The sequence below is a fragment of the Mustela erminea genome, chromosome X, assembly GCF_009829155.1.
Source record: "Mustela erminea isolate mMusErm1 chromosome X, mMusErm1.Pri, whole genome shotgun sequence".
In the NCBI taxonomy this organism is placed as follows: domain Eukaryota; kingdom Metazoa; phylum Chordata; class Mammalia; order Carnivora; family Mustelidae; genus Mustela; species Mustela erminea.
In genome coordinates, this window is record NC_045635.1 from 108196659 (window position 1) to 108209088 (window position 12430).

General features: G+C 36.5%; 1 pseudogene; it reads left to right on the top strand.

The window, feature by feature from the left end:
- The first annotated feature begins 10483 nt into the window (after positions 1–10483).
- Positions 10484–10854, top strand: LOC116583287 (annotated as a pseudogene).
- The last annotated feature ends 1576 nt before the right edge of the window (positions 10855–12430 follow it).

Here is a 12430-nt window from a genome sequence, read left to right on the forward strand (position 1 = left end):
TTTATTTATTTATTTGACAGATAGAGATCATAAACAGGTGGGGGGTGGGGGGGAAGCAGGCTCCCTGCTGAGCAGAGAGCCCGATATGGGGCTCAGTTCCAGGACCCTGAGATCCTGACCCAAGCCAAAGGCAGAGGCTCAACCCACTGAGCCACCCAGGTGCCCCAAAGGGCATGATTTTTAGATGTACCCATGTTGATGTGTATAGCTGTGGCTTACTCGTTTTCATTCATTGCATGATTTTTCCTAATATATTTATACATATTATATGTACATTCACATTTTTCTAGGTTTTTCCACTTACAAAAAAGGCTGCTATGAACATTCATGTACATGTGCATGTTTGCATTTACTGGGTAAAGAAAACATACCAACAAAGGATCATGCTTTCTAATGGGGGAGTCACCAGCTATAGAGTAACCTGCCAGCCACCTTGATGTGGGTTTCTTAAAGTCATTGTTTTAAAGCAGGCACCATTGCACTGGCTTAAAATACCTCAGTCAGATTATCATGCTCTTAATTAGCTGTGCATGATGGCAATCAATTAAGGATGGCATAAAAGCCAATAGAAATAATGCAAGTCTCATTAGGGATTTCTCATTTGTTATATGAGTGTATCTACTGGGTAAGTTCCCATTAAAGCAAACTGGGGCCTATTATTTAAACTGTTTCAGGAGAGTGCTAGGTTATCTTTCCATTTGACATTTATTGTACCTGGCATAAAGGTTAAAAACAATTATGCTCACTTGGAATATTTATTATCTTATGATATTCAAGTGGAGCCATTATGTTTGTTTTCTTCTCCTTATCAAAGCTGGTCAAGGAGAGACTTTTTAATGAGCCCGAGCTAAATAGGAAATTTTCCCTCTCCTGTACTCAGAGAGATAAACCTGTAAATAAACCTGGTAGTAGTGATACTCTGTACAAGATTTAGCTTTGAGACTTATTATTTATCATTTGCATATTGCTGCAGCTACACATGCATTGAGCTGGTTTCCATTGTCTGAAAGTCATATTAGCATTCCTTGGGAAAGCACAATCAAATTGGGATTTAGAGGGGTGTTAGAGGGAATTAGAGGGCTTGGCTTCAAGACCTTGCTCTTCTACCAACTTCCTGTATGACTTTGACATCTCCATTCTTCCAGGTGCTCAGTCCAAAAAACCTTGTCTTCTCTCTATTTCTTATACCCACAGCCAACCATTTAGCAAATCTTGTTTGGTTCTACTGTCTAAATAAATCTAGGATGTGATAACTTCTCATCTCATCCACTGCTAAAAAGAAGCCAACATCATCTCTAGGCTAGCTTACTATCATAACTTCATAACTGGCTTGATTAGTCAGCGTTCTCCAGAGAAACAGAACCAACAAGAAATATATAAGATATACAGGAAGAAGCATATTATGAGGGATTGGTTTACCTTATTATGGAGGTGCAGTTTCATGATCTGCCATCTGTAAGCTGAGGCCCAGGAATGCTGGTGGTGTAGTTCCAGTCCTCGCTTGAAGACTAGAGAATGAGAGGACTAGTGTCTCAGACTAGATTCGAAGGCTTGAGAATCAGGAGTGTCAATGCCTGAGGGCAGAAGATGAATGTCTTAGCTCAAGCAGAGAAAGTAAATTTCCCCTTCTTCTGCTCTTTTGTTCTACTTAGGCCCTCAACCAACTAGATGATGTCCACCATAATCATGAGGGAAAATCTTTACTCATTCTGCCAATTCAAATCTCAATCTCTTCCTGAACACCCTCATAGACACATCCAGAAATAATTTTTTACCAGTTATCTGGGTATGCCTTAGCCAAGTTGGTAAAAAAAAAAATAATAAGCATCACATGGATCATTTACTTTCACTTTCACTCCCTTAACTATCTTCAACAATGAAGCTAAAATATTAATCCTAGTCAGCTGTCACTTATCTGCTCATAATCCACATTTGTCCCTCATTTTACTCATAGTTTTCCAATAGCATTACAAACCCAGTGGCATCTGGCATTCCATTGCCTCACTTCCCTCTTCTCCTACTATCTTCCTCCTCACTCACTTTACTTCATTCAGCTTGTCTGTTGCTGGAACATCTCTGATCAGGCATTGGATGAGCATTTACCTCTGCCTGAAAATGTTTTCTCCTAGGTGTCTCCAATGCTCACCCTACCCTTTTCAAATCTTTTCTAAAATCTCAACTTCTCAGTGAAGCCTACTCTCATCACCTTATTTAAAGTTTTGACTCTTCCCACTTCACACTCCCAATTCCCCTTTAACCTGCTATTCTTTTTCCATGGCATTATAAATTGCTAACAATAATATGTTAGTATAATTGTTAGTATAATTAATCTGAAATTTTATCTGTTAATTAATCTGAAATTTTTATCTTTTTTGTTTCCTGATGTATCTCAATTGCCTTCAATAGTGTCCAATATAAAGCAGAGTAGTTATTTGCCTAATTTAATAATATTTCTCCAATTTGGACTTCAATTACTCCATCTGCATTAAGATATAGTTCACCTGAGGTCAGCAAACTTTTTTTCTGTAAAGGGCCAGACAGTGAAGTATTTATTTTTAAGATTTTATTTATTTGACAGAGAGAGATCACAAGTAGAAAGAGAGAGGAATGATCAGGCTCCTTGCCTTGCAGAGAGCCCAATGCGGGACTCAATCCCAGGACGCTGAGATCATGACCTGAGCTGAAGGCAGAGGCTTAACCCACTGAGCCACCCAGGCAGTCCCTAGTGAAGTATTTGCAGTCATCCAGTCTCTATCACAACTATTCAGTTCTGCCACTGTAGCATGAAAGCAGCCACAGACAATACATAAATGAATGGGACATGGCTGTTCAAATTACAATTTGAATGTAATTTGGCAGAGAGGCAGATTTGACCCCAAGACAGTCTGACAACACCTGAACTAGATGATCACTTGGGTTTGTTTGTTTGTATGGTTGGTTGTTTTTTTTTTCCCCACTGTTCTAAGATTCATTGTTTATGCACCACACCTAGTGCTCCGTGCAATATGTGGTCTCCTTAATAACCACCACCAGGCTCACCCATCCCCCCTCCCCCACCCCTCCAAAACCCTGAGTCAGTTTCTCAGACTCCATAGTCTCTCATGCTTCCTCTCCCCCTCCGATTTACCCCAACTCACTTTTCCTTCCCTTCTCCTAATGTCCTCCATGTTACTCCTTATGCTCCACAAATAAGTGAAACCATGCGATAATTGACTTTCTCTGCTTCACTTATTTCACTCAGCATAATCTCTTCCAGTCCCATCCATGTTGATATGAAAGCTGGATATTCATCCTTTCTGCTGGCTGTATAATATTCCATTGTATATGTGTAATTGGCAGGATACAAAGTCAGTGCACAGAAATCAGTTGCTTTCTTACACACTAACAATAAAAATATAGAAAGGGAAATTAGAGAATCAATTCCATATACTATAGAACCAAGAACCATAAGATACCTTATAAGCCTAACCAGAGAGGTAAAGGATCCATACTTGAGGAATTACAGAACACTCATGAAAAAAATTGAGAAAGACACAAAAAGATGGAAAAGCATTCCATGCTCATGGATCAGAAGAATAAACATTGTTAAAATGTCTATACTGCCCAGAACAATCTATACTTTCAATGACATCCCAATCAACATTTCACCAGCATTTTTCAAAGCGCTGGAACAAACAATGCTAAAATATGTATGGAATCAGAAAAGCCCACAAATTGCTAAGGAAATGTTGAAAGACAAAAATAAAACTGGCAACATCACGTTACCTGATTTCAAGCTATATTACAAAGTTATGGTCACTAAGACAGCATGGTACTGGAACAGAAACAGAAACATAGATCAGTGGAACATAATAGAGAGCCCAGATATGGATGCTCAACTCCATGGTCAACTAATCTTTGACAAAGTAGAAAAAAAAATTTAGTGACAAAAAGACAGTCTCTTCAATAAATGGTGCTGGGAAAATTGGACAGCTATGTATAGAAGAATGAAACTTGACCATTCTCTTATACCATACACAAAGATAAACATGAAATGGATCAAAGACCCCAATGTGAGGCAGGAATCTATCAAAATCCTAGAGGAGAACATGGGCAGTAACTTCTTAAACATTGGCCACAGCAACTTCTTTCAAGACCTGTTTCCAAAGGCAAAGGAAACAAAAGCAAAAATGAACTTTTGGGACTTTGTCAAGATCAAAAGCTTCTGTACAGCAAAGGAAACAGTCAACAAAACAGAGGCAACCCACGGAATGGGAGAATATATTCACAAATGACACTACAGACAAAGGGCTGGTATCCAAGATCTATAAAGAACTCCTCAAACTTAACACCCAAAAAACAGATAATCATGTCAAAAAATGGCAGAAAACATGAACAGACACTTCTCCAAAGAAAACATACAGATGGCTAATAGACACATGAAAAAATGTTAAGAGCTCATTTGATTCTGATCTGTGCCTTTGACATATGAAGGAACAATTTTGTTGTTATGGTATTTCTTTTTCTGTCTTTTATATCACAACACATAAATACTACCTATCCTGCTTGTGATTAGACTTGGACAGCCCTACAACAAAAACAAGATAAACTAAGCAAAGTAACAGAATGCCAGACCACTAAACAGTATTTTATGTGCTTACGTCACTATCTCCTTTCTGTAATATAAAAATAATAGCAGCTTCCTCAGTGGTTTCAGCCTTAGCATTCCACCTGCTGGTACAGAATCAAGAGGAGATTCCGACTAGATAACGAATCTTTAAAGAATGTAAACTTGCTCAGAAATAAGTCTGGCCTTTGCCCTTGGTTTCTGGGAGGTAATCTCTAAACCCCTGGAATATCATGTCCAACAAGAGTATCTTTACCTGGAGACCTTGGCCACTGGACAGACTAAAAATGTGATTTATGGACAGTGACTTTGGGCTATGCAGTGTGCACTTTACTTCAAAAGGGAATGGAGACTAAAGGTCCTCTATGCAGTATCAGTTCTATCTCTGGAGGGCCTAGAAAGTAAGGGTCCATCATATGGGCAGACAACCACGGAGCCCTAAGAAATTTTAGACACCAAGACTCAAGCTAGCTTCCCTGGATGACAACACTCTGTGCATATTATCACATATTGATGCTGATAAAATAGTACTGCCAATGACTCCATGGGAAAGAACAACTGGAAGCTCTTATTTTCAGTGTTCCTGGACTCTGCCTCATGTATCTTTTCACAGGCTTTGTGAACAGTTTTAAGAAAATTTCTGACAAATTTCTTGGTCCTTTATCACCTCTCTCTCCTTTAGAGAAACAGCAGAAAGTACAAGCATTGTTTTTACTTCTTTCCTTGAAGAAGTTGACAGTGCTCTAGGGATATAATGAAATGGTTAGTTAAAAGTTCAAATTGCCCCCAAATGGCCACTGTGTGAAAAATCAATTTTAGGTACTCTTTAGGGGACACAAAGAAAATAGAATATGAAAAAGTTCCCTTGTCTATGTCCCTGAGAACCTGAAAATCTAATTTTTGCCCAAGTACATAAATACAAGTAAAGGTTGATTTTTCTTCTCCAGGAACTGGAAAGTGCATAATCAGAAAGTCTACTGAAGGATATTTTCTGGGAAAAAGTACAGTCAATGAGGAAGAAGAATAACCATGCTACCAATTAAGACAGGTTTACTGGAGATGTGACTCTGTATACAGAGTTTAAAGGAGGGAAGGGATATGATGTGATAGTGAGTAGCATGTAGTTTAACATATAATGATCAGGTAGAAGAAAACGTTGAATTAAGATTTAACTGCCCAGAGATCTCTGGTGGAGACATGGCCTAGAATCAAACAGCAGCAATCCAAGAAGTTTTCTAAAACATACAACATAAAAGTAAGGCCTGAGCAAGACTGTGTTCCCACACAGAGCCTCTGAAGGTTAAAAGAAGGCTTACTGTATTGATCAATGTTATAAAGGTTTATAGAAAACCATTGCCTCTTCAATTGCTACTTCCGAATGGGCATTTACCTATTTCAGCCCACATATATCTTAACTGCATCTGTTCTCATGCCTCTAACTCCTCACAGACCAACTTGTTTTCTGCTTAACAACATGATGCTACTATTATTACTAATCATAACAATACTGTCAGTTCCAAAATTAATAACTTTACACTAATCTTTTCATTGACTTTTCACAACACTTTGAGGTAGGTTCCATTATTATACTCCATTACACAACTTGGGTAAGAACATCTCACTGGCATAGAACTGAAACTTGAGTCTGTGTCTGTCTTACATTCAAGTCCATCTCCTTATTCACTGTTATTTAGGTTTCCAATTACATCAAGGAATCATAATTTCAACATCTTCCCATATCCACTCCTAGGAATTATTATAAAATCAAAACAAAACAAAAAATTTTTATATATTCAATTTTTAGAGAAACCGGTATGGTAGAGACAGCAAAGTGTTCGCCAAAATCTACTTCCTTTCCTTTATGGACAAAAAGCTACCTTACACTTCCAAGGCTTACTTATAGTGAAATATGAGCCTATGATTGTGTTCTGGACAATGGATAGTGGGTATAATTGATATACACCACACAACCACAAAACCCTTCCATCTGTCCCTACTTTTTCATCTCATAGCTGTCAGTAGGAGACAGATGATTCAGTCAAAAAAAAGAAAAAAAGATTCAGAGGTCATTGTAGATGACAAAGCCATACAATAGAAGGAGTCTGGGGACCTAACTAGGACATAGAAGTCTGCCCAATTACCAGAAATACCTATACTGGGTTCCGTATGCATAGGACATTTTTACTCTGTTAGACCACTAAAATTTGGGAGTTTGTTAAAGAAACAACTGCTAAAAGATTAGATTTTGCTTTAATTACGAGGCCACTTATATAAAAATGCAAGCCAAGATGAAGTGAGTAATTTTCTATAAAAGTGTAATTTATCAAAACTGACGCTAGAAAAGAGAAAAATCCAAACAAGCTGATTTCCACTAAGGAATTAGGAAAAGTTGTCAAAGACCTGCCTCTTCACTCCTCTAAAAGTAAAATAATATAAAATGAAAATGGAACAGATAGTTAAAGAACAGATCATTTTAGAGAGGATAAAGAGAACATAAAATTCCAAAACCTTGCATACACAAGACGTTTTAGATATGTAAACTTAATTTCATTATAATTGCAACCGCTCCTAAGTTATTTTATAAATTTAACATGTCTGAATAAAGTTAGCATTTTTTGTTGTAGGGAAAACAAGAGAAGTAGTTTCTAGAACTCACATAAAATTTAATAAACAAGACTCCTCAGGTGAGAAGAAAACTCTGAAAAAATAAGAACTGTGAGTAAGGGACAGACATATCATATATCCAAATTTATTTTAAAATTATGATAATCAAAACTGTAATACAGATTACAAATAAGCAGATAATTGAAAAAGAATATAAAGTCTAGAAATAAACCATAATGCATGGGGAAACCTGTTCAATAAATAATTCTTGACAACTGAATAGTTATCTGCAAAAGTTAAATTGGAACCATACTTCATGTATACATCAGGATACGCTCCAAATGAATTAAAAATTAAAATATTAAAAAAACACAAAAAACTGGAATAAAACATTCAATAATCCACTTATAAACTTAGCTGAAAAATTCTAACTATAACTTTATCCAAAGCTATAAATTTGACTATATTAAAAACATTATTAAGTACTTTATTCTTTCTGATGCTAGTGTAAATGGGATTGTTCTTTAATTTCTTTCTCAAATAGCATATCGTTAGTGTATGGAAAAGTAATTAACTCTTGTATGTTCATTTTGTATCCTTCAACTTTAGTGAATTTATTAGTTCTAACAGTTCTACTTAATGGGGTCTTTAGAGTTTACATAAGATAATGACATCTGCAAACAGGGATAATTTTACTTCCTCATTTTTTTAAAGATTTTATTTATTTGACAGAGAGAGATCACAGTAGGCAGAGAGGCAAGCAGAGAGAGAGAGAGAGGAGGAAGCAGGCTCCCCGCTGAGCAGAGATTCCGATGTGGGGCTCAATCCCAGGACCCTGAGATCATGACCCAAGCTGAAGGCAGAGACTTAGCCCACTGAGCCACCCAGGTGCCCCATTTACTTCCTCATTTTAATGTGGGTTCCTTTTATTTCTTTTTCTTGAGTACTTGCTCTATGACTTCTAATATTAATTTAAATATAAGTGGTGAGAGTGGGCATCTTTGTCTTATCCCTGATCATAGAGAAAAAGCTTTTACTTTTATCTGTTGAATATAATGGTATCAGCAAGCTTTGGGTTATAGATGACCTTTTTTTTAAGATTTTATTTATTTATTTGACAGAAAGAGAGAGAGATCACAAGTAGGTGGAGAGGCAGGCAGAGAGAGAGAGAGGAGGAAGCAAGCTCCCCACTGAGCAGAGAGCCCGATGCAGGGCTCAATCATGACCTGAGCTGAAGGGAGAGGTTTTAACCCACTGAGTCACCCAGGTGTCCCTATATATGACCTTTTTTATGTTGGGATGTTTCCCATCTATTCCTAGTTTGTTAAGAGTTCTTATCATGAACAGATAATAAATTTCATCAAATGTTTTGGTAAATCTATTAAGACAAATGTGATTTTTATTCTGTTAATATTGTGTTTTGCATTAATTGATTTTTGTATGTTGAATCCTTGCACATCAGAGGCAAGTCCCATTTGGTAATGGTGTATGATCCTTTTAACATGCTATTTGATTTGGTTCTGTAGTATTTTGGTGAAGATTTCTATATTTATTAGAGATAAGGAGCTATAGTTTTCTTTTTTTGTGCTGTTATGTTTGGCTTTGGAATCAGGGTAATGCTGGCCTCATAAAATGAGTTTGGAAGTATTTCCTCCTCTTTAATAATTGGAGAAGGATTGTCATTATTTTTCATTAAGTGTTTGATAGAATTCACCCAGAAGGCCACCTGGTCCTGGATTTTCTTTACAAGGATTTTTGTTGTTGATGGTGCTGTTGTTATGTTAGTTGGAGTGGGAGAAGAACCATGAGAGACTTTACCAGGATTTTTGATTACTGATTCAAACTCCATACTAGTTACTAACCTGTTAAGATTATAAAACTTTGATGAAAGAAATTAAAGACATAGGCAAATGGATATATGTTCTGTGATCATTGATTGAAAAACTTAATATTGTGAAAAATATCCATTCTATCTGGAGAAATCTACAGATCTAATGAAATCACTATAAAGTACCATTATTTATAAATATAGAGAATTCTAAAATTTATATGAAACCACAAAAGACCATGAATAGCCAAATCAGTATTGAGAAAGAACAAAGCTGGGGCAAAATACTTTCTGATTATAAAATGTATTACAAAGCTACAATAATCAAAAGAGTATTGTACTGGCACAAAAACAGATATATAGACCACTGTAAATGAATTGAGAGTCCAGAAAACAGTCCATGCATATATAGTCAACTGATCTTTGACAGAGGTGCCAAAAATACACAATGGTCAAAGGACACTTCCTTCAAAAAATGGCATTGCAAAAAGTGGATAGCCACATGCAAAAGAATGAAACTGGATTTTGATCTTACCTGATACACAAAAGTTAACAAAATGAGTTAAAGACTTAAACATAAGACCCAATACTGTAAAACTCTTAGAAGAAAACCTAGGGGAAAGCATCATGACTTTGGTCTTGGCAATGATTTCATGGATTAGACATAAAAAGCAAAAGTAAAAACAACAGAAGTAAACAAATAGGATTACATCAAATAAAAAAGCTTTTGAACAGCAAAGAAAACAACAATCAGAGTGAGAACACATCTTATGGAGTGAGAGCAAATATTTTCAAAAGATAGATCTGATAAGGGGTTAATCTTCAAAATATGTAGGAACCCCTACAACTCAATAGCAAAACAAACAAATTTTTAAAAGCTAATAATCCAATTTAAAAGTGGGCTAAGAGGGGGGCGCCTGGGTGGCTCAGTGGGTTAAAGCCTCTGCAAAAAAGAAAAGTGGGCTAAGGACCTTGGATATTTCTTCAAAGAAGACATAGAAAGGCCAAAAGGTACGTGAAAAAAAATTACTCAGTGTTACTAATCATCAGGGAAATGCAAAGCAAAACTACAATAAGATATCATCACACATCTGTCAGGATGGTTATCATGAAAAATAGAAAAGAGAAGAAGCATTGGCAAGGATGTGGAGAAATTGAAACCCTTAAACACTGTTGGTGCAATTGCAAAATGGTGCTAACACTGTGGAAAGTAGTATAGAGGTTCTCATAAAATTAAAAATAAGAATTTCCTTATAGACCAGTAATCCACATCTGAATATTTACCCAAAAGAATTGAAATCAGAATCTCAAAGTTTCAGAATCAGAATTTTGGCACTTCCATATTCATTGTGGCACTAATCAAAACAGTCAAGAGGTAAAAATGTCTATGGACAGATGAATGAATAAGGAAAATGTGGTATGCTTTGCAACCAAGGCCTAGCAGAATGGCTCCTGCAAAGGGTGGCAAGAAGAAGGGCTTTTCTGCCATCATTGAGGTAGTGATCATAAAAAAAAGTATCAGCATTCACAAGCACATCCATGGAGTGGGTTTCAAGAAGCATGCTCCTCAGGCCCTCAAAGGGATCCCAAAATTTTCCATGAAGGATATGGGAACTCCAGATGTGCACATTGACACCAGGCTTGAAAAAGTTGTCTGGACCAGAGTAATAAGGAATTTTCCATGCCATATCCTTGTGTGGTTGTCCATAATTGCAACAAGAATGAAGATTCACCAAACAAGGTCTATAAGGTGCTTGCCTATGTACCAGTCACCACTTTCAAAAATCTACAGATAATTAATGTAGATAAGAACTAATGCTGATTGCCAAATAAAGGAATAAAACTGAGAAAAATGAAAAGAAAATGTGGTACATACATACATTGTAATATTATTAAGCCTTTTTTAAAATATTACTAAGCCTTCAAAAAAAGCTAATTCTGCAAAATATAGCTACACAGATGAACCTTGAGGACATTATGCTAACTAAAATAAGCCAATCGCAGAAAAACAAATACTGCATGATTCCACTTAAATGAGGTATCTAAAATAGTCAAAATCAAACTGTTGAATAGTGGTGACCAGGGCTGGAGGAGGAAGAAATGGGGAGTTACTAATCAATAGCCATGAAGTTTCAGTTAAGCAAGATGTGTAAGCTCTAGAGATCTGTTGTACAACATTGGATCTATAATAAGAAACACTATATAGCTGTACAGAAGCCTTTTATCTTGCTTTGCGGAAGCCTTTTATCTTGATGAAGTCCCAAAAGTTCATTTTCACTTTTGTTTCCTTTTTCTTTGGAGACATGTCTTGAAAGAAATTGGTGTAGCTAATGTTGAAGAGGTTACTGCCTATGATTTTCATAGATTCCTGCCTCATCTTGAGGTATTTCATCCATTTTGAGTTTATCTTTGTGTATGGTGTAAGAGAATGGTCAAGTTTCATTCTTCTACACATAGGTGTCCAATTTTCCCAGCACCATTTATTGAAGAAACTATCTTTTTGCCACTGGATATTTTTTTCTGCTTTGTTGAAGATTATTTGACCATAGAATTGCAGGCCCATTACTGGACTCTCTACTCTGTTCCATTGTCTATGTGTTTGTTTTTGTGCCAGTACCGTACTGCCTTGGTGATTAAAACTTGGTAGTAAAGCTTGAAATCAGGCAACATGATACCCCCAGTTTTCTTTTTCTTTTTCAACATTTCCTTAGCAATTCGGGGTCTTTCCTGATTCCCTACAAATTTTAGGATTGTTTTGTTCCAGAACTTTGAAAAATGTCAGTGGAATGTTGATTGGGATGGCATTGAAAGCATAGATTGCTTTGGGCAGTATAGACATTTTAACAATATTTATTCTTCGGATCCATGAACATGGAATGGTCTTCCATCTTTTTATGTCTTCTCCAATTTCTTTCTTGAGTGTTCTGTAGTTCCTCGTGTACAGATCCCTTGCCTCTTTTGTTTGGTTAGTTTTATTCCCAGGTATCTTACAGTTCTTGATGCTACAGTAAGTAGAATCAATTCTCCAATTTCCCTTTCTATATTTTCATTGTTAGTTTATAAGAAAGCAACTGATTTCTGTACATTGACTTTGTATCCTGCCACATTCCTGAATTGCTGTATGAGTTCTAGTAGTTTGGGGATGGAGTCTTTTGGGTTTTCCATATAAAGTGTCTTGTCATCTGTGAAGACAGAGAGTTTGACTTCTTCTTTTCCAATCTGAACACATTTTGTTTCTTTTTGTTGTCTGACTGCTGATGTTACGACTTCTAATACTATGTTGAACAACAGTGGCAAAAGTGGGCATCCTTGTCCTGTTCCTAATCTCAAAGGGAAGACTGTCAGCTTTTCCCCATTGAGAATGGTATTCGCTGTGGGTTTTTCACAGATAG